This window comes from Marmota flaviventris, chromosome 8, assembly GCF_047511675.1.
Source record: "Marmota flaviventris isolate mMarFla1 chromosome 8, mMarFla1.hap1, whole genome shotgun sequence".
NCBI classification, from domain to species: Eukaryota; Metazoa; Chordata; class Mammalia; order Rodentia; family Sciuridae; genus Marmota; species Marmota flaviventris.
Window position 1 is genome coordinate 8,673,866 of NC_092505.1, and position 26,794 is coordinate 8,700,659.

Sequence of the window (26,794 nt, forward strand, 5' to 3'; positions counted from 1 at the left end):
TCTCCCTGGAGTTCGCAGGGCCACAAAGAGAGCATGGCTGTCTAACAATGGCAGGCGGGGCTGACAACCTACCGTGAAGGTAACTGACATGCTGGCGAGGCAGGAAGCAAACCCACAAGGAAAATGAGGAACCAGAAACTCATCCAACAGAATCTAATGCTTCTTCTTTCAACAAATACAAACCGAGTGTTTACAACATCTTAGACTCTCTGCTGGGTGTTAGGAGAGGGAGGGTGGATAAGAGACAGGTCCCAGCCTTTGCAGAGGTCAGCTCTACTAGAGAAGACACAAACCAAAATAATGAAAATAAGACTATTGATATAATCTGTTAAAGCAAAACATATGCCTATGCTACAACCCGGCCATGTCTGGGCAAATACCCAACACCAGAGATGTGGACCTGTGTCCTTCCACAGGCACATGCAAGGATGTCCTTAGCAGAAATCCAGAATAACTAAAAATTGGAAATGACCCAAATGTCTGTCACCAAAAGAATGGAGAAGTGAGTTGTGCTATGATCACACCGCTGGGCATCACGTAGTCTAAAGAAGGACTAATTTCCTCGCACAGCTACTTGATGAATCTGAAAGCATTCTGCTCCAGAGGCCACACACAGAAGAGTACGTGCTGTGAAGTTCAAGAGCAGGCAAAACTAATCCATGGTGAGCGAATCAGATAGCAGTTACCTCTGGAACAGGGGGGAAGGCTTGTGGGATGGAGGGGAAAGGATACAGGGTGGTCCTCGGGGGTTCTAGGAGTGTTCATTTCTTAGCCTGGGTGGTGGTTACACAGGCAAATGAATGTAAATTAGTAAAGGTAAAGGTATGTAAAATTAGTGCCCCTTATTGTATTACGTTATACTGCAATTAATGTAACGTAGATAAAAATAGCTCCAAACTATGTTTTCCGAAGGGGGAAAAAAGTAGGACTGAAATTGGAAAGAACATGGAGTGACAGCCTGCTCTAAGCCAAAGGGCCTGTTCAGGTTTCCTTGAAGCACCATTTCTGCTGAGACATAAGGGAGTTCAAGAAGCCTGCTCTGGGAAGATGGGGCAGAAATGCAGTCCAGGCAGAGGGCACTGTGTGCAAAGGCCCTGTGGTGGAGATGAGCTAAGCCGGAAATGTAGCTTCAAATTAATAAGCAAGAAGTGGCCTTAGAGGAGAGCAGGGAAGTGAGCAGGGATGGGGCCATTCAGGGCCTTGGAAGCCACAGCAAGAACTTTAGGTTTTACCCTAAGTGCCCTGGGAAACCATGAGGAGGTTTTAAATGGGAAAGGAAATGAGCTCATCTGCAGTTTGACAAGTGTTCGCTCTGGCTGCAGGATGGGGTGGAGCTAGGAGGGCAGGGTGCAGGATGAGCCCTGGAGGCGAGGGTCCTGGGTGGGCAGGGGAGAGTCTGACCTGGCATCAGCAGCACTGCTGGGGAGTTGAGGGTGGGAAGAGGGATCTGGCTGAACCGCGTACTTTCTGCAGCGTGGAAGATAGAGAGCGGTGGGAGTGGGGACCGGGCGAGGTGCAGTAAGGCTGCTTTGGACATTTCAGTTTTGAGAAGTCTGTGCTCCCGTGGAGGAGTGGAGTGCATTAGCCGGAGCTCAGCGGGAACCACCGCCATTAAGAGGGTCTGTGCGTCCCAGGGTGAAGATGCCCTCCCCGTGGGGGCAGGGAGGGGGAGGCAGGGCACCCACCAGAGCAGGGGAGGACAAGGGTGGGCTTTATCCTGACAGCCGGGGGGCCTGTGTCATCTAAAGGGCCTCAGGACAAACCCCCTAGGCTCCCTCTGAGGGTCTTCTGATCCTGTACTCCTGGGCGTAGACCCTCCACTGAAAGTGCTAGTGCCCATCAGCTTTTCATTCTTAAAATAAGAGAAAGCAACTTAAAAAAAATACTGCCTCATTTGCATGTGATGCCTATTCCAACTGGACACTCCCTTCATTCCAAAGGGTGAGCTCCAAAGCCTGGAACAAAGGCAGAATCTGGGTATAGTTTATATCAAACGTGAAAAAGAGGCTGTGTCCTCAAGTGGGGACACTGAAGTGACCCTTGCGTTGTCAGAACAGGCAAAGCAGAATGCCACCCTCAGGTGCAGGCGGAGTTTGTGGGAGATGGCTGGACCCTGCCCCTGGATCAAAAGATCGGGAGCTGGGACTGGGGTTGTGTCAGTGGCAGAGCGCTCGCCTCGCACGTCCCCTCGCACGTGTGAGGCCCTGGGTTCCATCCTCAGCACCACAGAGAAATCAACAGATGAAGTAAAGGTCTTGTGTCCATCTACAACCAGAAAAAATATTAAAAATAAAAAGACCAGGAGCTTGAGTGGAAGCAAAGCCAAGGCTGGTGACAGACTCCTGAAAGGCAGGCATCAGAGGGTGCAGCCCCCCCGGGTGGCCCAAGGTCAAGGGAGAGGAACAGCAGTGCCCAGCCCAGCCCCCCACCAGGAGCACCATGTGCGTCACCCTGGTAGGGCTTCTCCCCCTTCCTTCCTGGGGACAGAGTCGTGACTCACTTCAGAACCTTCCCAGCACCCCATGCAGATGACTTTATGCAAATCCGAGTGAACAGTCCACACTTCCTCTTGTGGTCTATCCATTAATACCCGGGTTCCTTCCACGGCCCTCAGACGCCTCTGGTCTAGAGCACTCTGAGGGCTGTTGAGGCACCAGAACAGGGGAACATTGCCAAGGCCTGAGACTCGCCGTGGAGAAAGTCCAGCCAGAAATTCCCCAAAGTGACAGTGCCGTCGAGGACACAGTCCACCCCCGCTCCCCCACAAGTATTGTGTGATATCCTTTTTAGTAATTATGGAAAACAGTTGGTTTCATCTTGTGTATTATATTATCCATTTGATGAAACTCTATACACCTGGACAGCAAGATCTGTGAAGGAGTTTCCTTCCGCCATACCCATTCCCACGAGCCTTTTTCTGTGTAGTTTGAATTCTAAGAAAATCAAAACAAGAAAGTAAACGCATGAAGACTTCCACTTTTTCCAGAACATGTCACCTCGTCCACGCATTCTTGTTACTTCTCTTCCTGGGATTGCCGTAACAAAATACCACAAACCATGTTGCTTAGAACAACAAAAATGTCTTCGCTCATGATTCTGGGGCCAGAATTCTGAAATCCAGAATGACAGGACGGGGAGAGCCCCTCCTTCATTCTGCAGCTCCTGGTGGCCCTGGATCCTTAGAGCATCCCTTGGCTTGGAGCCACATTCTGGGGTCTCTGCCTCTGTTCCCACAAGACGTCCTCCCCATGCATCTGGGTCCACATTTCCCTCTTCCTGTGAGGACCCCAGTCATATCGGGATTAGGGACCATTGGAAGACCTCATCTTAACTTCAATACACCTGAGAAGACCCTTTTTCCAAATTAGTATCCACACAATCCAAATTATGACACCCTGCGTCACTCATGTTTGGTTATAGTGTAAGTTCAAATCCCCAAAGGAAACAGAATTCAAGTTTTTCTTCATGATTTACACATTGAAAATTCCCGACTAAGGTTTCCCCAAGAACAACTAATCCCACAAATTATTATCTAACAATAAATAAATGTTTTATTACTTGAAGAAACCTCAGTAAGCTTAGCAGCTGTCACATTGACAGACATGTACATTTACCTTCATTTACCTCTTTCACAGAATTTAATAATCAATTTTAGTGTGCATTTGGAGTTGTCATGTACATGTAGTCAAGAATAAATTGTATTCTAGTTTTGCTTTTTTCCCTTTAGAATAAAATAAATAAACTAAAACATCACCCAATGAAATCGTCCCTTTGGACGGCCTCCACCTAACCCAGCCTCCCTTCAGTCCTCAAAGAGTCTAAGGAACAGAACACTGTTGGGTTGAAAATTTCATTGACAGAATGGTGCACTGGTCAAGAGCAAGGACCTTGGAGGCCAGCAGGAAGGACCGGAGTTTAGTTCTGCCACTGACTCATGGTGTGTTTTGGGTTCTGTTACTTAGTCCCCCTCAAAGATGGTAGTGTGGCTGGAGTGAGATGGTGATGCCAAGTGCTTATCCCAGGTCCTGTTACCTAGTAGGTGATCAGTAAGCACTGGCTGGTTATTAACAGCATGCAAGTAATGTTATCTTTAAAAATGCATTTTTACATTTTGAGGAGGTGTTGAGAACTCATAAGAAATGTTTTTTAAAAATTGATAAGTTTTGTTCTGCTTTGCTTTATGCAGCTACAAAAATTGGAGACCTTGCTTTGGGTGAGACGTTAAAGTATATGACCCATCCTGGTTCAAGTTTATGAAAAGAAGTCAACTTTGATATTAGACTTATTAGCAAGAGGTAAGAAGTTGCTCAGAAAGAGCAGACTTGAATTTGCATATGACATTGGGCCATCACTGAACAGTGCTGAGCCTCAGTTTCCTCGTCTTGAAACTGGGTTCATTAAGAGCAGAAAAGATGAATCTTCATACTATGACTCAGATCTTAAAAAAAAAAAAATGTTCCTTATTTTCCATAACTGACCCATTCTGTTTTGGAGCTTCCCTGTTCCCCCACAAAAGTGGAAGAAACCCCAAACAGGTCTGTAGGACTCTCTTAGTTTTGTCTGGTTAAAACTATCTTCAGAGGTACTCAGTCACTTTTTGAGGACTTGAGTTTAGACAATTTGGAATTTCTCCCCAGGGCCAACAAAAACCTTAGTGGATCCATATATCACACTGGTATCAAGGTGTTAGTGGTGGTTTGGAGCCTCAGTGGGTCCGGAGACTTCCTCCTGAGTTCTCTGTGGCCTGGGAAAGAGCCAGACACACAAAGTCAAATATTGCATGATCCATTTATATGAAAGGCCCAGAATAGGTGAATCCATAGACAGAAGGTTGCCAACAGTTGCCACGGGTTGGGTGAGGGGAAAATGGGATTGACTACTAAAGAGTATGGAATTTATCTTTGGGTAATGGAAATGTTCTGGAATTAGATAATTGGTGCCAGTTGTAAAATCTTATGAATATAGTAAAAGCCACTGAACTGTATAGTTTTAAAAGTTAGATTTTTGGTCTATAAATTCATCTTAATTTCTAAAAATAGATCATGACCATAATTAGAATTGGCGTATGTTACTGCTGTATTACAATTTAAATTTTCCATCTGTGAAAAAGTATCTGTTGTGTAAATTCATTGTGGATTTATTTCTTGATTCTCTGTCCTGTTCCACTAGTCTGTATTCTGCTTTCACTGTATTGATACTGAAACTACTTGCTGAGTCTTAATATCAGATCCTGATTCCTCTCACTTTCTTCTTCTTTGTCAAAATGAATTAAGCTATCCTGTTACCTGTATGTGTACATTTTGGAATAAGCCTTTCTGTGTCTAGAAAATTGAGAGTTTGATCTAAACTTTTTCTCATCTAACAATGTGGGGAGAATTGGCATCTTAACTATGCTGAATCATCTAGTCCATGGACATGGTATGTCAATCCATTAATTTAGTTATTCTTTGATTTCTTTTTATCTAATTTTTATCTTTATTTTTTAAATCACATTTTGTAATTTTCAACTTACATATTTTTCTAGGTTTATACCTAGGTATTTAATTTTCTTTGACATGATTTATTTTTTTTGTTTTGATACTGGGGATTGAACCCAGGGAGTGCTTAACCACTAAGCTACATCCCCATCCCTTTTTTTATTTTTATTTAGAGACAGGGTCTCTCTAAGTTGCTTAGGCCCTTATTAAGTCGGCGATACTGTCTTTGAACTCACCATCCTCCTGCCTCAGTCTCCCGAGCCACTGGGATTACAGATATACACCAACATGCCTGGGTTGACTATATGATTGTTAATGGTATTGTGTTTTAATTTTAGTTTCCACCTGACCAGTCTTACTTTATATATAAGAGCAGTTGATTTTTGTATGTCCATTAGGTGTCTCACAACCTTGCTTACTTCTCTTAGTTCTATGAGTTTTGTTTTTTATTGCTGTTGTTTAATCCCCCAGGGTTTTCTATGTAGACACTGATGCCATTACATATAGGGACAATGTCCTTCCTTTCCAATCTGCATGCCTCTTATTTATTTTGTTTTCCTTCCTGCAGTGACTAGAACTTCAAGTTCTGTTGAACAAGAGTAATGAGCTTAGACATCCTTGTCTTGTTCCCAATCTTGCAGAAAAAGAATTCAGTCTTTGGCCTCTGAGTGTGACATTTAACATGAGCCATTTTAATCTGAGTCTTGAGCCTCACTCCGTTGGACTGCTCTGTGGTGGATATCAGGCTTCTCTCAGGAAGGTGACATTTTGTGATCAAGTCCCTGGGAAGTGAGAAACAACTTCTTCCTTGGGTAACTTCCCTCAAATCTTTCTGGCTATATCTCAAACACCATGTCCTTGCCCTGCATCTCCACCCACTACTTATTTTCTTGCTCTTTGTTCTTCACTTAAGGGACCAGAAGTGCTTCTCTACTTCCTGAAGTCTGTAGGGAATGGGGCCCACTTTATGGCACACACTTTAGGAGGACTCTGGGGCATCAGTTTCAAAGTATGGTACCCAGATCCTTGGGGCTCTCTTTAGATGCTTGCAGGGATCCCTGAGGCATAAAATGATTTGAACAAATACTAAGACATTACTTGGCTTTTAAAAATGTATTAACATTTACATTAAGGCTGCAAAAACAGTGGTGGATAAAATTGCTGGCATGTTGAGCAACAATCAGGTCTATGGTACTAAGTGCTACCATTAGTCCTTGTGCTTTAAAGAATACACACCACACTCGCAGAGAAAAAGAAAGTCAGTTTTAAGGAATGTCTTTGATAAAGCAATAAAAATATTAATATCATTAAATCGGAACCCTTGAGTACAGGCCTTTTTGATATTTTAGGTAACAAGACAGGAGTGTCGTGAAGCATTTTTGCCACCCGTGGAACCACCATGGTAGTCTCAGGAGCAGAAGCAAGCCGCGCGTGTTCTGAGCGTGCCTGGGTTTTCATGGGAACACCACTTTTATCTGGCAGAATGACTGACAAACTAGAGTTATTTATATGGGGGCATTTAACCAAGATTTTTTCCAAAAAAATGATTAAAGCAAGCCTGTCATTTCAAGAAAAACAACTGCGAGCAGAGCTTTCAAGTGAAGATTTGAATTTTAGAAATTTACTTCCAGCACTGTGAACTGACTTCCAAATGTCTGAAGTTTCTGATGATGTGGGTGGTGATTTTGTTATGTTAAATAATGAGCAGGGTCAACATCTGGAGGATCTGCCTAACTTAGGGAACCAGAATTTTCCACATGGCTAATGTGTGATGCTACAAAAGCCCACATGAATAAAGGCTCTACCCAGAGCGCAGGACAGATCAATTAAATTTTATGTGGCAAAGTACAAACATTCACTGCGGAAGATTCAGATTCCATACTAGAATGAAACTTTAATCTTTAAACGAATCTTTGCAGGGTTTGGGGTAGAATCAAAGGAGAATCTCAAGGTAATCTAAAGCAGATATTAATATACTTTGACTTTTTGAGCTACATATAGCTATAGTTTTAATCTGGAATGTCCCCCAAAAGCTCAGATGGTGGAGTGTTGGTTCTCAGCTTGGTGCTATTGGAAGGTGGTAGAGACCATTTAGAGGCAGAGCCTACGGGGAGATTTTAGGTTATTGGGGGCATACCATCAAAGAGGACTGTGGGGCGTGAATCTCTTTCCCTTTTATTCTGGCCATGATGTGAACAGGTTGTTCTACCACACTCTCCCACCATGATGGGCTAGCACAGGCCCAAAGCAATGGGGCCAATCATTCATGAACTCACACCTCCAAATGGGCCAAAATAAACCTTTCTTCTTTATAAGCCTATTATCTCAGGTATTTGTTACAGTGACTGAAAAAAAGTAGAGTGGGAGAGCTAAACTTTCTTCATATTCCTCAAGCAAAATAAGAGATTAAAGCAGACTAAATTCAGAAATAAAAATCCAACTGTCTTTTATTGAAGTAGACAGTAAAGAGATTCAATCATATATGGTTTGGGGCAATATAATTATTCATAAATTGTGTAATTTTGTTAACGTGTTTAACATTGTCATTACAAAAACAAATCAATAAATATTTTTAAACATCTCAATTTCAATTTATAGAATTGGTAATTATTGACAGATAAAGAACACAGAAACAAACAAAACTTCTTTGAGGCCCCAATAATGCTTAATATTGCAAACACACCCTAAAATCAAGAACTTTGAGAAACTGCAAGTTTTCTCGTCTGTTTTTAAAAGGAAGCTTTGAGTATTTATCAAATTCTTTTCTCTCTTCACAAGCTTAGCTTTCAAGATTGTTGTCTCGCCTGAGCTTAACAAATCTAGTTTGCTTCTCAAAGCTGCACAAAGTTGTCTTTGTTTTAGGGAGTGTCTGCTTTTCCCTGAAGCAGTAAAATGCCTCTGATTCAATCTGTGGGGAGCCATGGGGCAAAATGATTTGCAAGAAATAATAATAAAAAAACACTGGTTTACCATCTGAAAAATATTATCCTCATTACCTGGGTATTAAGTGGTATTTGTGTCTCTGGTAACTGACAGAGTACCTTGCAGAGAGCAGCTACTCAGTTCTCCTGGTTCCATATCTAAATGCAACAAGTAAATAGCATTGAGGTTTTCCCAGTGCACAGACTGTTCTGTGGACTGAAAGTGGTCATTTCCTAAATCAACTGCACAAGCAGGATCTGTTAAATAACTGGAATGCGCGAGGCACTTAGCTATCAAGGTGTCAGCTGGGAGCGCAAACTGTATTTGAACAGCAAAACCATTGTACATGCTTGAGAGCAGGCTTCACAACCTGGTTATACACTGGGAACCTCCAGGGAGCTTTCAGAGGGTACCACTGGTTTAAACTGCAGGGTTTTGAATGAACTCCTCTGTATCCACTCATTTATTTGTCCATTTATCTGAAGGGTTTGTACTGGGCACTGACTGCGTCCCAGGAACTTTTCAAGGTGCTGGCCATCTGCTCTCAGAGGCTAAAATGTTGAGAGACCCAGACTATCCACGGGAACACAGAAGCATGGGGTGTATCGTTCCTGCTAAGGACCCCAAAGAGCAAAAGCAGTGAAGTAACACAGGGGTGCAGTGTGGGTGACACTTTTTAAGATAGGGCCATTCAGAAGGGCTCTCTGACATAGTCGCCTGCAAACAGGGAACTGAAAGAAGTGAGGAAGGGATCCAGGCAGCTACCTGAGGAGCCCAGCCCGGCAGAAGGAGTGAGTCCTGAGCTCCGAGACGGCAGCATCCTTGTGTTTCTGTAGTGCGGTAGCAAAGGCTGGAACAATGGTGGAGAGGGAGAGGAGGAGCGGAGGCAGGCGCGGCGGCAGCCCTGGCGAGGACTTGGCGAGCATGGGCGAGTTCTGAGCAGAGTCATGACACACTACGACACAGACTTTCAAAGGTCACATGGACGGAGATGGTAGAGGCTGTTGTAGCAGCCCTGGTGCGAAGCGATGGGGACCTGGGCCAGGTAGGAGCATTGCAGGTGGTGGGAGGTGGCATCGTCCAATTCCACGACAGAAGGGGAGCAGAAGGGTCCACTGGCGACTTGGACTACAGAATGAAAGATGGTGGCAGCCAAGATGACCCCAAGGCTCTCCACCACAGTAACGTGTCTGCTCCCTGCAGTCATTCAGTAAAGCAGTCAGTCGGGTAAGGCACATCCTCCAATTTATGAATGAGAAACCGAGGCCAAGGGATGGAGAGCGAATAGCGACTAGTGCAGGACCTTAGAGCTGATAAGTAATAGCTAGAACTACACACCATCTGCCACCTCTGTGGATTCCTCCAGTGATCCCGGGATTCTGTCAAATCCGAAGGTCATGATAATGTATAGGAGCAAGTTTATCATCTACCGCGGAGTCAGGACCAAGAGACGAATGGTCAAGTCTTAACTGAGTGCTAAGTGCCATATACTAGTTCTTGATGAGGGGGACAGGCCACAAGTGCTTTGGAGCTTGCAGGACAGAGTGAGCGAGGAGGCTGGAGGAGCTGAGTAGGAAGAAGATGGCGAACACGATGAAGGAGCCCTGGGTCACAGCCTACCTATCTGCACATGGAGTGTTCGGACATCAAAGTATAGAAGATTTGATTGATTGCACCAGAGGGTTCAAGGTGGGGGCCAGACAGTGGAAGTGAGGGAATCAGGGACTGAACACGAGTTGGATAATTCGAAGGCACATTATCAGAGACATAAAACAGCCCATCTAATGATGAGTGAGCCCTTAGCCCTCCCAATAGAGATAATAGAGATTAGAAAATATTAATGTGATTTCAAGGTGATAGTTAAGCTTATTAGGAAAGCAATAATAAAACCTTCATTAAAACAGGTCAAGAATATAGTTCTAATTTAATAACAAGCTGGATTAATCGGCCAGTCCTTAGAAGAAGTTTCATAATCACAGAAGCCTTTGAACTTGATGGGGGAGTTAACAGTAATTATTGTCAATAAGAACAGAGATCCCTTTGAAATAATAAGGCATTAAAATAAGGTGTAAAAGCAGTTGAGTGGCTTCCATTTGTACAAAACAGCAAAACAGCTTCAGGCCAAATGTGTGCTGGGCCAGGGAGAGGCTGGAAGCTGAGCCCTATTTGCCCACCTGGGTGCTGAAGGTCTTGCATTTGTTTTGTGGGTGTGGCCCGAGACAAAACAACTGGGAAAATATTTGAATGGCAAAACTCTCAATAATGACTAACTGGTTTGGGGAGTTTGGAGGGTGTGTATTTAACATAAATTGGGGGTATTTGGTTAGGCCTACAATTCCTCCTCATGCTAGGTGGGGTATTGAAAAGAGAGAATGGAACAGGAAAATACTCTCCATATCTCAGTGTGTGCCTGGTTTTCTCCTTCCAGGGAGAAAAATGTTCTCAGGTCAAAATGTGATCTACTAAGAAACCTAGGACCCTACCAAGTAGAGAAGAAAAAATATTCAACTGATCTTCTTTGGCTTTCAAAATACAGGAATCTACTTGACATCTCTTGTGCTATACTCCCCGTGGGTGACAGGGCGTAGAGCTGAAGCCTCCGCACACTGGAAAAGTGCTCAGAGACAAAGAACCTCAAGTTCAGTGGGGTGAGGAGGAGGAGCAGCGTGAAAAAGATCTGGCCCAGCGATTTCGACACCTGCCTTTTCTAATTCACTTGAGTAATATTATTGCTTATTAAATAGGACGACGTGTCCAATTATCCAAGGAGGGTCTCGGAATCTTGAAACAGCATCCTCAGCACCAATAACACAAATATAACACGTCTACAGGGCCATAAATATTAGTTTTCAGTAGATATATTTAGAACGAATAACCACATCTGGAGAGTGTAACCAGAAATCCTGTAAGGAAGACATGGTAACATGAGGCAAACCAAACCCAAAAGAAAACAGAAAGAAAAAAGCTTCTGTCATTGGAGTAAATAAATGTCGAATGGCCATCACTGGGCTGCAGAAACATGAGGAGGTCAGTGTGTGAGACAAGGTGAGGGCCAGAGTGGACCACAAGCTCCCTGCTCATCCTGAGGAAGGTGCAGGAGCCCTTAGACAGGTGGATGCCTGGGAGCAGGAGGGGTGACTCTGCTCTTCTTCCTGGAGTGCTGTGGGTTGGAGAAACAGCCACCAATCACACACATGCTTCTCCTCTGCAGACCATCCCCCAGGGTCAGGGAAAGATGGACTAAAGGGTCCCCCTGATGGAGGAGGGAGAGTCAGTAGCAAGGGCAGGAGCAGACCCACCCACTCCCCTTGGGTTGCTGTGGCCTGAACCAAGGAGAGTGAGATACGGAGAAGGATCTGACTTCATGTCCAGGGCGCGGAGGACCTGTCATGTGATCGTGGGCAAATCTCCAAATCCCCCGTGTCTTGCAAGCCCAGTGTGGATGGCTAAGCTGTGACGATGACGACCTCGGCCTCGTGTGTGTGTTGCTTTGTTTTATTTTATTGGCCCCTAAGTGTCGGAGAGTGTGAGTTAATCCTATTGAAAATCAAAGCACAGTACCGGGAAGGCACGGTTATTACTACTTTTATTGGTCTTAGTGGGTTCAGGTGAGGATGACCTGTGATCCCTGGACGGGTTTGGCACTAGCTGCTACAGTCTCCCTGACCCTCACACTCACACCCTGGCAATGGTCGGACGGGGGCAGGTTTTGTCCTCTATGTATTCTCCTCCGCACCTTCCAAGCTCGGCTGCACGTTGCTCTCCTGCTCCCAGGTGTCCATGGGTCTAAGGGCTCCTGCACCTTCCCTGCCCCCTAAGCCACTTCCAGGATGAGCAGGGAGCTTGTGGTCCACTCTGGCCCTCACCTTGTCTCACACACTGATCTCCTCACGTTTCTGCAGCCCAGTGATGGCCATTCGACATTTATTTACTCCAATGACAGAAGCTTTTTTCTTTCTGTTTTCTTTTGGGTTTGGTTTGCCTCATGTTACCATGTCTTCCTTACAGGATTTCTGGTTACACTCTCCAGATGTGGTTATTCGTTCTAAATATATCTACTGAAAACTAATATTTATGGCCCTGTAGACGTGTTATATTTGTGTTATTGGTGCTGAGGATGCTGTTTCAAGATTCCGAGACCCTCCTTGGATAATTGGACACGTCGTCCTATTTAATAAGCAATAATATTACTCAAGTGAATTAGAAAAGGCAGGTGTCGAAATCGCTGGGCCAGATCTTTTTCACGCTGCTCCTCCTCCTCACCCCACTGAACTTGAGGTTCTTTGTCTCTGAGCACTTTTCCAGTGTGCGGAGGCTTCAGCTCTACGCCCTGTCACCCACGGGGAGTATAGCACAAGAGATGTCAAGTAGATTCCTGTATTTTGAAAGGTGTGTAGAGCGAGATAGCAGGAGCCAATGCCCAGGGACGACTCTCTCTCTGCTGTTCCTTCAACCACAGCCAAGTGACCAGAAAAACCTCGTCTCTGTAGACCAACAGACCCCAGAGGACGTTCCCAACAATGAAATTCAGTCAAGGCATTTTAGGTGTGAAAACTGCAATGTCATCCATGAATGATGGTGGGTCAGTGCAGCCAGGCGGGCCTCAGGAGAAACATGGCTTCTCCACGCCCAAGTGTTGGCACCAGCCTCCGTGTACTGCTCTGCTAGCTGGGCATCTCGGCGCTCACAGGGCAGGAGTGTCACGGAGGCCAGAGGAGACGATGTCTGTGAAGTGGCTCAGCCACACTAAGGTGCTTGGTGAAGGTCACCCCCACCCCTTCAACCCTTCTCAGTCAGAGCATGTCCTTCTGAGATCTCCACGGGCACTGGTTCTTCCTCTTGACCACGCCAAGGGAGATGGCAAATGTAGAAGTCACTGTATCAGTCAGGGTTCTCCAGAGACAGAACCAATGGCGTGTGTGTGTGTGTGTGTGTGTGTGTATGTGTGTGTGTTGTTGATGATGATGATGATTTATTATAAGGGATTGGCTCACAGGGTGATTATATTTATTATAAGGAAGTGATTTTTAGGGCTATTCCATTATATATACACACACACATACACACACCACAATTTCTTTATGCATTCATTTATAAACAGACATCTTGATTCTCTACATATTGTGTGTATAATATAGAAACATAAAACACAGGGGGCCTAACCACTAAGTCACATCCCCAGCCCTCTTTTTATTTTTGTTTTGAGACAGTCTTGCTTAGATGCTTAGGGCCTCATTAGGTTGCTGAGACTGGCCTTGAACTTGTGAGCCTCCTGCTTCAGCTTCCTGGGTTGCTGGGATTACCAGCTGGCAACCCCATGCCTGGCTAATTCTATATCTTGGCTTTGGGGGATAATGCTGTAATAAACACAGGAGTGCAGGAATCTCTTTGAGATTTTGATTAAAATTCTTTTGGACAAATACCCGAGTTTGTGCTACTGGATCTTATGGTACTTTTTATTTAAAAATTTTTAAGGAACCACCATGCTATTTTTCATAGCGCCTGTACCAATTTGCATTTCCAAAAATAGTGTACCAGGGTTTCCTTTTCTCCACATCCTCTCCAACTTTTGTTGTCTTTAGTTTTTAATAATAAAGTCTCCTCTTCACAAGTTGAATAAGTGCAGAAGATCTATGGTAGAGCACAGTGCCTATAGCTGCCAATATTCTATTATATACTTTCATTTTTCTGAGAGGGATGTGTGTTTTTTTAACACCCACAAACAACAACAATAATCATGATATTAGGGCAGGAGGAAACTGAGAGGTGATGGGTATGTCTGGTGCTGTCTGCATAGGGATATACCATGTTCCATATTTGACATGTCACTCATCTTCAATAAACCCATCTTAAAAATGATTTTATTAGTGCTTTGCAGTTATACATAATAGAGGGGTTCATTTTGACATATCGTATATGTGTGGAGTATAATTTGCTCCGTCTCAGTCCTCACCACTTCCCCTTTCCCACCCTTCCTCCCTCTCCCATTTCTCCTTCTTCTGCCCTACTGGTCTTCCTTCTATTTGTTTGTTATCATTTCAGTGGATGCTTTACAGATATTCATAAAGGTGAAATTCACTGTGCTATGTTCGTATATGACATAACAGTTTGGTCAGTGTCATTCCACAGTCCCCCCCCCCTTTCCTGTTCTTCTCCCTCCCCTCTATCTCCTTCCTCTGCCCACTGACCTCCTTTCTATTTTCATGGGAACCCCCCCCCCCCCTTTATTTTTCCTTATCTTTCATGTTTTGAAAACTCATAGTGTGGTCCTCATATGAGAAAAATTCTTTGAGTTTTCTTGCATTCATCACAGAATAAAATAATGGATTTGCTTCAAATTGCACTTAAGGGACTTTGACACAAGGAATAACTTAGTGTCCTTAGGGTCAAAGACCCTTCAGTGGGTGCCTGAAAAAGATAGCTTCTCTGTCCAGGAGATACTGAGGAACAGGACCAACCGGCCTCTAAGTTTAAGAGAACAGAATCCATTTAGTTGATGTTGCTTTATTATGTTTGGCTTAATACATGCTGTCGATCAGTATAATCAATATATTTTCCTGATGTAAATGCTGCATCATTGAATGGCAGCCTCACAAGAACATGGTCTATGTAACTCTAGTTCTGTAACATGGTCTAAGGCCACAGTTGTGTCTGGGGTGGTAAATGCATAGAATCATCTTGAGGTCACCAGTGCTTGCAAAATGAAAGCCAGCCTGCTGTCTGCTTGCCAGCCTCTAGCAGAGGAGGAATTTGCACAGAGACACCAAGTGGATTGATAGCTTCTCTAGATGCTTCCACAGATGGCCAGAGGTATCTCAAGTTTTGTGTCATGATTGCTGTTCCTTATCAGAACCCACAGCAGCAGAGAGCTGTGATTTTGATCAGAATCCATCTTTCTCTCCTCAGAAAGGCAGCCCTTTAGATTAATATTCTAAAAAATAACTGGTCCAAAGAGATAACTAAAATTCAAAAATATTGAAATTATTCTCTGGGTTCATTTATCATCAAATGTTTTTATAAGTATTTCCAACAATTCCATGTGTCATTCTGCAAAATGGAATTTTGATATGATTTCAAAATAAGGATGGATTAAATCTGAAGAATGTTTATTATGTGACTACCATATGCAGCATCACACAGTGGGCTGAGAAGCTATATAGAGAGACAGGACAGTAACTGCCACGGTGGTGCGTCTTATTTTGAAGGGAAGAAAAATAAACACATTTATGTTACTATGTAGCAGTCACTTTAAAAACATTATATGTGCACGTTTCCTTTTTAATTCTTACACTAATGCTAGGGATAGGTTCAGATACCTCCCAAGCTGAAAATACCAGAAGTCAAAAATGTACTTAGTACCCCTGACCTAACCATTCCAGGTTAGCCCAGTCTACCTTAGGCAGGATCAGAACATTTATGATTCCTAAAGTTGGGTGAAATCATCCACTACAAAGCCTGTTTTATAATAAAGTGTTGATCACCTCATAATTTACTGCCTACTGCATGCAATGAAAAGCAGAATGGACCTGTGGGAGTGCTCCAGCACCCCGGTCATGTTGAGAAGTCACCAGTCGAACCATTAGCGGTGGGGATCATCTATGCTCTCATTACCCTCATCTACATAAAAATGGGGACAGAGAGGGTCTTAGAGGGCTCGTACAAAGAACACGGGCTGTTACTGGTGACCCAGGCTGGACACTGAGCTCAGACTCACAGCTGCTACAAGATGCTGCTTCCACAGTCTGCAATGCATGGAATTCCCAGCAGAGCAGAAGCAGTCTGGGACTGTGCTCAAGGCAGAGGAAGTCCAGATAGGAAAGACTCCTCACAACAAGAAACTCTGCTGCCGTGGGGAATGGGTGCATGTGAGCCAACACTGCAAGGATGGTCAGGTTTTGGCATATGGAGGAAGCAAAGGCATTCTGAGCAGTGAGCAGAGCGTTAGAGGCAAGAAAATGGGACATGACCAGGAGTGTCTGGGAGGTCTTTCCAGATGGGACTGCAGAGCACAGAAACTGGAGCAAAGAAACCAAGCAGGAGAGGAGCCTCAGAGCGAGAAGCTGTTCTGTCTTCCCGAGCTGAGCTGTGTTCTGTGCACAGTGAGAAGCCCAGGAACACCTTTGAGCAGGACAGTGGTCTAATGGAAACCATCTCACGAGAAGATTTTTTTTTTCTGGTGGTAATAGGAAGAATAGTTTGGAAGCTCAGTCAGTAGGCATGGTAACATCTCCACCTAATAGCACATGGATAAAGCCCAATGGTTCATTTTTCAAATAGGAGCAAGAAGTGAGAAAGTTGACATTATATGTTAGTCACCCTTTTGTCACTAAAATACCTGACAAGAACAACTTAGAGGGGCAAGTTTAATTTGGGCTTATAGTTTCAGAGATTCCATGGTTCACAGTTGATTGACTCCACTGCTCTGGCCCTGAGGTGAGGCAGAGGATCAAGGCGGAAGGGTGAGGCAAAGGAAAGCTGTCAGGTCATGACAACTGGGAGGCGGAGAGAGAGAGAGGAGGCAGAGAAAGATGTAGTCCCCAAGGGCACGCCCCCAGTGACCTACTTACTCCAGCCACACCCCACCTGCCTACAGTTCCCACCCAGAAATCCATTCAAATTATTAATCCATCAAATGGATTAATCCTTTGATTAGGTCACAGTTCATACTCTAATTATTTCATCTCTAAATATTCCTGTAACTAACACATGAGCTTTTGTGGGGACATTTCACTTCCAAACCATCACAGATGGTTTTTATGAGAAAAGCATTGGTTTGAATAGAATAACATTCTCATAGACTAGATGGTAGCAAAAGGCCTTGAAGAACAGTGTTGAGTTTTAATTGAGCACTTTGTACTCCAAGAATTCTACCTGTCAGTGGGAAGAATGTGAGAATGGAGACTGTCTGTTTAACTATTAGTGCTGTTACAGAGGGGACAGTAAAAGAAGAGGTGACTATTAGAAAGTGTCTTGAGCTGCCATAACAAAATGCGACAAACTGGGTGACTTAAACAATATCAACTTATTTCTCAGTTTTGGAAGCTGGCAGTCCAAGATCAGGGTGAAAGCATGGTTGGGCACTAGTGAGGGCTCACTTCCTGGTTGACAGATGGCCACCTTCTCAGTGTGTGTTCATGTGGCCTTTCCTCGGTGCCCATGAAAAAGAGAGAACATGCTTCTTCTGATCCTTCTCTTCTTACAAGGTCGCTGATTATACTGGCCCCACCTTGAGACTTCATTTAACCTGATTACTTTCTTAAAGGTTCCATTTCCAAATAGTCACAAGGGAATTATGGTTTCAACATTATAATTTTGGAAAATTGATGTTAATCTATAACATCAAGTGATTTAAAATTGTCTGTTACTGAAGAAAAGGGGATCCAAACTAGGATTTGGGTGAAGTAAAAGATGAAACTAAGGGCAAGACATTGTGTAGTAATTAGTCCCTGTTGAGTGCTGCTCTGCCGTGCTTCCTTTAATTTCTTACAACAACGACTATTTTCACTGTTCTTTAACAGAAGAGGATGCAGAAGCTCAGGGAAGCTAAGAAATTCACCTGAAGTCCTATTCTTGCTTTCGGTTGAGGCAAAGATTATACCCATGGGAGAGAATTGGAAAAAGAACCTATAAATAACCTCAAGTTCTGAATCCAGGAATTTGCTGATACATTTAGCAGAGAAGATACCAAGATCTGGGAAGGATTATGAGTTAAGTTTTGGATAAACTCAGTTTTTGGCAAGCCTGGCAGAATGGAGGGGATGGTCTAGCCAAGGGTGGAATTATGGTTCCTACAGTTGAGATCTGGGGCAAGACTAGATTTCAGAAGCATCAATACGTGGAGAACAGTTGATCTCTGGGAGTAAGTGGAATTCCAAGTTCAAGGACAAAGAGACAGAGTAGAGACTGGAGGGGGAGCCAGAGCACCGGGTACCCTCCTGAAGCAGGACCGTCTCTCCCTGGTCTTGGAGAGGCTATCTGGACTTGGGTGCAGTGTCAGCTCTGACACCCACTATGCCAGGAGTATCTGGCTCCACAGTCCCAGGTGGCCCACTCACCTTTCTTGGGTGAGATAGGATGAAGAGCCACCTCAGGGATGAGCCCAGAACATTTACCAGCTATGCTTGTAAAGTGCTTTGGAGATGAGTGCTGGGCACACGCTGTTTTATTGTTATGCCTTACGCTGGGTCACATTCTTACTGAAAGATCTCTGCAGGGATTAAAGTGCCTTTTGCGTCTGAGTGGCTCATTTCTGTGGTAGATTTTATATCTCAATAAAAAACACAATATAATGTTTTAAATAGTTTGGGGTGCTTTTCTTAGACATCAAAGACATGATTTCTAAAACCTTGAAACCGGTTCCTTTTGATTTCTCTTACAACATGTCACTGTGGGTAGTCAGAGTTAAGGACACACAGGAAGGAGGAGCAATACGAGGCACATCTTTTATGCAGACCGGTGACACAGCACCTAGTTCAGGGGTGTCCTGAATTCACCCTCAGAGCCTCCTGGAGAAACTGAGGGTAGAAATGCCTGGCCTTCCTTTCCACTCCCTGTCCGTCTTCCCTAGCTCCACACCAGAGGTTCATGTTCTCAGCAATCTCTGGCTCTTCATTTTTTTTAAATTATGAAGACTTTCTTCCTCATTCCAGAACCAGAGACCCAGCCGAAAAGCAGGCCAGTACTCATTGTAAAAGGGCACACATCCAAGACCTATATACACACCTGCCAAAATTATATTCACTTTTGCAAATGCGGCTCAACAATCTGAATATATATGTGGCAACTTTTGTTTTCCAAATGCATATTAATTCCTGCCTTTTCTTTCAAAGGCTGCCAATACAGAGAGAAAGAGAGAGACACACACACACACAATGAATGGTCCCCTTTATGATGCTAAGGGCATGAAAACATCTGCAAACTATTCCCAGATTCCCACATTCCTTGGGGCAAGAATCAGTGAAACTTCAGATCAGAAAGTCCCAGGGAAGCTACCCACATCTCAAACTGATGCTCGCGTTTTGCCTGCTGTTCTCCACCTGACACTATTCATTCTTACCCTGTGTGTCGCTGACATTAGAAAATTTATTAAAAGACAGAAGTACTAAGGTCAAGGGGAGAACATTAGTGGGGAAACATCCATCAATCACAAATCCTGCCCTCTGCAGGCATGTTTCAGTGAAGATGGAAGATCATCTGAGAGGACTGTTCCTAGGCGGAATTGTTTCACAATGACACTAATAAGCCACCACCTTCTTTGCCACCAGAGACTGGTTCCGTTTCAGTTGAAAATGCAGAAGGCATGATGCCAGTTTCTCAATGACATGGAGTTGGAAGGAAAGTTACTCTAGCAGATGACCAAATCTGGATTCTGAAATAGCTCAACTGTTCATGAAGCAGGTAGAAACCCAGGAGATGAAACCTAGGAGAAATACTCGGGAAAGTCTGCACTGAGGCTCAGAAAAACTACCTCCGACATATAATTTGGAAAGATTTATTTAAATTGAAGTTCCTAGGACAAGGGATCTTGCTGACTTCAAATTCAGGTCAGGTCAGCATGACCGGGTTGATAGAAAGCTAATTCATTCGGAGATTACATCGCAGTGTTTATAGCGTTCATATCAGCAGATGTGATTCCCCATCTTGCTTTTTAACTTGCTGGTCATCATTGAAGAAGGTGGACAGATAAGGAGCCATTGAGATTAGGGAGCCAGTAAGTATCCAGACCACAGATCACAGTTACTACCTAACTTTGGCCCATGATGTTATTGTAGGAATTCAGGACCTGAAATCCAGAAAATTATTTTTTTTAAAAAGAGACTCTGGAAATTTAGATTTTAATATAAAAATATTCCGATTCACCAAATGCTATGAAAAAACAAATAGCTATGTCTGGCCAATGGGCCTCCCACTTTTACCCTGTGTTAGACATATTGCCTGGCTCTCAGGGGACAAATGTGGACTGGAGATAGAGATTTGGGGTTTCTCATTTTATAGGTCATCTTATAAGTTGCAGTTGAATAGTAGTGAATCAGATCACCATAAAATCACGTAAGGAGTTGGAAGTTGAATCTTTATTCCTATTTTATGGGGATAACTACATATAATTTTAGGATTGATTTTCATTTATCTATCAGCTTTTTAGCTATACCTGTTTTTTGTTTTTTCTTTTTACATTTTTGGTCACCACTCTAAGGACCACTATATGCATTCATAACCTTTCACAGTCCACTTAAAATTAGAATTGTGGGGACTGGAGTTGTGGCTCAGGGGTAGGACACTCGCCTAGCTCGTGCGAAGTGCTAGGTTCGATCCTCAGCACCACATAAAAATAAAGAAAGAAAAGTATTGTGTCCAGCTGAAATATTTAAAAAGAAACAATAATATTTAAAAATTAGAGTTGTTCCCTTTCATGTAAAATATATAATTTTTGCAATTATTTAGGTCCATTTACCACTCCTCCGTCTTTATGCTGTAAGTTATATATTTTATTACCAACCTGATTTATGAACCTCATAATACAAAGTTGTAAATTTTTGCTTCAAACAGTCATTTATACCGGCCCACTTAGTTACCATTTTTAGAGTGAATGAACTGAATTTCTCCTGAGAGTCAGCTTTCAGCTAGTGTCAATGTCCGCCATCCTGAAGACCACCCTGCATGCGGCACGTCTCGTACTGCAGATTTGCAGGCAGCCGATTATCTTAGTTTTTTTTTTTTTTCTGTCTCTTAATTATTGAAGATTATTTGCAGTGAGTATAAAAGTCAAACATGAAAGATTTTATTTTTCTTTTTATCATTTGCTTATCGATCCAGTACAATCTGGCTTCCACATTTCTGATGAGAAATTAGCCATTGATCATACTGTTGTTCTCTTATATAGAATGTATCTTTTTTTTTTTTTTTTCCTGGCTGTTTTAAGAATCTTTTGTTATCTGTCATTTTCTTAAAATTGAACATGATGGGTCTCACTTCAGTTTCCTTTGATTTGGATTGAATTTGTTGAACTTTTTGAGTCTATAGATATCTTTCACCAAACTTGGGAGATTTTAAGCATTATTACGTTGAAAATTTTTGCCCTGTTTTTTTCCTCTCTTCTCCTTCTGAAAGTCAAACTATATGAATACTAAGACTTAAAAATTTTCCTCATGAGCCAATCTGTTTTTTTTCCTGTTCCTCAGAGTTTATGACTGTATTGATCTATCTTTAACTTCACGAATGTTTTCTTGTGCCACTCCTTTTTGATAAACCAGTTCACTTTTTTTAATTATTGTAATTTTCAGTTCAAGTTTCTCTATTTTGTTATTTTCTATGGTTTCTACTTCTCTACTAAGATTTACACTTTTTCATTTATTACATATATCTTTTCCTTTATATTATCTTTTCCTTTATATTTTACTTTCAAATCTTGATCTGGTAATTTCAGACCAAGGTCATTTCAGGAACAGTGTCTAGTGCTTAGGTCTTTTCTCTTGGTTTTATTTTTGTTTTTAGATGTCTAATAATTTTTCCTTGTATATCTGGAAGTCCTGGATATTTTGAGTGATCGATTTCAAAGACACTCCATTCTGTCATATTCTTCCAAAGAGTATGATTATTTAGTTCAAAGCCATAGTTCACTTGGTCAGAATAAAATTCCAAATTTTGCCACCCTTGTTGTCGGCCTCAGTTGGAGTCTGTGTTAGGTTCTCTTAGCCTTAGTTGGTCTCCTCTGAGTCGACCTTATGTCTGCACAGTCCACAGTTCATCAAGAGATTTGGGGCACAATTTATACACACAATTTTGGTAGTTCTTCTCTGTCTGTCTCTGGTCTTGTTTTGTTGACCAAAAATGTGTCTTCTGGTTCTTTGTTCCTATAAGACTGTTGCTTTTTATCCAAGTTCAATTTCCCAATGTGGCCTTGACTTTGACCAGCTCTCTGGCTACAAACTGAAATACAGAAAACTATTTTTTTCCTGCAAGTTACCAGCAGTGTCTTAGTCACTACCTGCCTGTGGTCTCTCCAGTGTATTCTGTAATTGATTTCTATGTTTTTCCCAGAGTTCACTGTCTTAGTCTTTTTTGTGTTGCTATTATAGAACACTGTGGATTAAGTAATTTGTAAGGAAAAGAAATTTATTTCTCACAGTTATCAATGCTGGAAAGTTCAAATAGCAAGATGCCACCATCTGTCAAGGGCTTTCTTGTTGCATCCTCCCATGGTGGAAAGTGAGAGGATGAGAGAGAGTGTGAGAGGGAGGGGGCCTGACGCATCCTTCTCTCAGGAACCCCTTCCCATGATAACTGATTTCCTGATAACCATATCCATCCATTTATGAAAGCACAGCTATACTCTCATGACCTAATCCCCTCTTGAATGTCCCACTTCTTAACAGTTACATTGGGGATCGTTTCCAACACATGAACTTTGGGGACACATTCATACCATAGCATACAGTTTGTCTGTCAGCAGCTACTCTGACATTACCATAGTGGAAATCCTAAACAAGTGGAGTGGGGAGTTTGGAGAAACCCTTCAATTTAAAACTAGGAGGCCTGTTAACCACAAGTGGGTCGGCCATGCAAATGACTCACCTGGGTTAGGGTTCCTTGTCCCCAGAGCCCAAGCTACCAGACACATGGCAGCCTATGCACAGCCCTTTCAATCCAACTGGTGGGCACATCCCTCTCTTCCTGAGACCTAAAGCTCCGGAGTTGTTCACCCAACACTCAATCTCTATGCTGCCCTGGAAGTGATCTACATAAAGGCAGGTCAGGGCATGTCATTCTGTTATGTAAAAAGCCTTTCATGCCTCCTAATTTGCCACCAGAAGAAAACCCCAGCTCCTTAGCAGGGTTTATAAGACAATATGGGAGTTGAAGACCTAAAGGTATTTTTTTTCTCTTTAGTCATTTTATCACCCTGTTCCTACCCTCGCTCCCACCAAACACACTGTGCTCTAAGTACAGTCAGATCCTGCTGATTCTTGAAAGTCACCTGCACTTTGTAAAAACACTTCTACATAGTAGCAAACAGCATCATCCTACCCTATATTATTTTTCTTTTAGTCCTTGTCATTATGTTGCATGATTCTACAGGCCTGATTCTGCTCACCTACTTACATATTCACATATTTATCTACATTTACTCTGTGTCCTCCACGTGGGATCCCAAGCGGCACAAGGATAGGACTTGATTTTGTTCTGCCTGGTGTCTCCAGTATTCAGAAGACCACCTGGCACCTGGCGGGACTCACTGGGTGAACACTGCTCCTTCCCACTCCCTGCCTGAGGCAGGGTGGCAAAGACATACGGAGGGCCTAGCTCAAGTGTCCTTTTCCTTTTGGAAATTCCACTCAACGTCCCCTCACCCGTGCCGAGTGAGCTGCTGTGTGAATTCATTATTCTGTAGAATCTATCTTGCTTATTTCTTTTATGTCCCCCTGCCTGTGTCCTGTTTACCATGATATTAAAGCGAGATTACTCAGGCATGGATCTGTGATTTCACCCATTGTATGTGTTCACCCCACAGGTCTTACCTCCTTTCCTTTGGAGAAAAGAAAGCCCTTTTGTTCCCATCAAGCCCATGGATAAGATTTAAGACCGATTTAAGTACACCCAAATCTGGATACATCACATATAATTAAGAGTGATTGAGTGGCTTGGGAAACTTTTGATGGTTTATTAATTATTCAAACAGTTTTAGATATGAACTGGGAAATTATGGGGAAAATTGCTAGTTGATTTTAGGGCCCCAAATCAAAGTATTTCTTTTGAATTTATTGTTTTCTAATATTTGCAAGTCTTCTCATGATTGAAGCCTCAGGCGTATTTATTTCATTTTGAATCAGTGGTAAATTCTCAATTGATGACTTTAGGATTAAATAAATACATCCACTCATTCCACAGCAAACATTATCCTGATATTTGAAGAACAAGGTCTCTTCAGTCCCAAACTGCAGTAAATTGGGGTGAGTCCTGTAGTGAAAGGTAACTCAAAGCAACAGTGATCGTGGAACAATCTCAATGCTTACCTTTCAGGAAAAGTTGTGGTGAGTGCAGACGTTGTGTTGGAAAGGCTATAGATACATAAGAAACTTATGTTCTTATAAGAAACTCTAAGTATTAACTACCTTTTGTCCCCTCTGAAATCTTTCAAGAAATGAGGATAGTGCATCTGGAGATCTTTCAAAACGAAAGACCCTTTATACCTTGTTTATCTTTTCTACCTTTTGCTAAGTCCCAGAAACCTGGATTTCTCTTTGTTTACTGCCCACAAAATGGTAGATGAATGTTCTGAGGGGAACAAGTTGCATGTCATGTCCTCAGTGCCTCTGGCAATATGAATTTTTTTTTTAAAAAAAGTGTACATGTGCTTATGCATACAACAATGTACATATAAGTTATGGACTTCCCCTGAAATGAAACACCAAGGCCATGTGAGCATATTTTAGTCTTTAATGTAGACACCTGGGCTCTGTGCCCAGCTATGACACATTGCCCATGTTTATAAAGTCAATTTAATTTCAGTTGTTAGTATCAGTTACCATCACTCTGGGTTAAAAACCAGGGGCCCAAAGCCCTTCTCTGAGCGAGCTCCCGTGGCTGGGAGTAGCTGTGGCAGGCATCTGGCCCTTTCCTGTACCCTCCCTCACATGGTTCCCAGGCCATCATTTGAACAGCACTTTTTCTCTTCTTTTTATTACAAATTCTTGAATCCAGGGATCATGTCTGATGTTTCTCAGAACCCTTGTTAATGTCTACCCAGAAGCTCCTTCCATCCAAGGCTCCAAAAAAGTTGTTGATTGATTCAAAATGAACTTTCCATTTTATGAGGAATATTTCTAAGGTTAAGGAAATGTTCACTTTTATGTTTGGAAAATAAGATTTTTTTTTTTTTTTTTAAATGTGGAAAGGAGAGACCTCTTACGTGGGCACATAATTTCAATACAAGATCCCCACCCACCTTCAGGAGGAAAAGAAGGAGACCAAAGTAAAGAAGGAGTGGTGTCTGGACTTCTTTGACAATTGCTCCTCCCCAGTCAAAGGAGAAAGCAGAGCCGTGGGCCTCTGTGGAAAGGGGCTCCTGTGCCCCTCTCCGGGCCTCTCGTTCCCCTCCCTGCCCCCACCCGCCGAGCTCTCTTGAGACTGAGTCAGACGAGGCCCATTTCCAGTCAGAGGTTGGCATCAGAGCCCAGCAGCTGTTCAGAAACGTCCAAGTGGACGGCAAATGGCGCTGATGGAGTTAAGGGCAGTGACTCACTGGGGCCTTCAGAGCAGGTCAGCTGAAACTCTCCCTGCTGTAGAGAGAATGTCGTCCCTCTGGGCACACACCCAAGGCCAGGGGGTCAGGAGGGGAAGCCCACCCGCCTGAGCCCAGGGGGTCTTGCTTGGCAAAGGCCAGGTTTGGGGGATTTCAGAAAGATCTCGATCATCCAGGAACACTCTTCTACAAAAGGTTCCTATAGTGTAAGCTGCTCAACCAAGCACCAATAAAAAGGCAAGCCGAAACTAGCCCAGGGGACAAAGGCAGGAGGAGTAGAGTCTGCCCGTGTTTTGTGAGTTTATACAACTTTCAAAGAGACAGAAGGGAATGCATAAAAGCATAACACGAAGCTCAGGTGCACTTTTTGTTATAAACTATGAGTATTGGGGGAGAAAGGAACATAATTACCTGAATGAACTCAACTCTGACAAAAGGCCTATTTATATTTTGGCTTTTCTTTTTCCCCTCAAGTTGTTTTAAAAAGGCCTTTTTTAAGGCAAATATCATAGATTTGTTCCTCCCAGCTCGATATTTCCAGAAATAAGGAATAATAATCCCTGATATTAATAATCATTAGATTTAAATTCCATTTCCCTAAAATTCTGGCATGAGATTGTGGTTTCCACATTTAGAAGAGATCTTTTTCCATTGAACTTATTTGGTAGAAAACTCTGATTGGGCAATTTGTGTCCACCATCATCTAGCTCATTTTGTGGTGATATGTAAGAACTACTTCTGAGACATCTGGCTAAATGAATTAAAAAAAAAAAAAAAAAAAAGAATTAACTTCCTTTCCCAAGAAAAAGGTGTCATTAAGTAGAACTTGACAAGTTAAATGACTATTTTCCATCCAGTATGGTGTACTAGGTACTTGAAGGCATGAAATGATTTTTCCGAGGGGTCCTCGTCCTTTGAGAATATATATTCTGAGTTCAAAAGAGAATGGCTGGGCTGTCTACTTTGCAGCTCCAGAGAGGGCTGTGCTTGTGGGAAATGCCCAAGGACAGAAATGGTGTCAGGGTTGCTTCCGGCTGCCTAGCTCATGGCGGGTGATTAATAAATATTGGCTGGAGGAATTAATCTTGACCACAGGAAGTGGAAGGATGACAAGGACTGTCATCTCTTCTTGGCAGAAGAACAGATTAGTCATTAG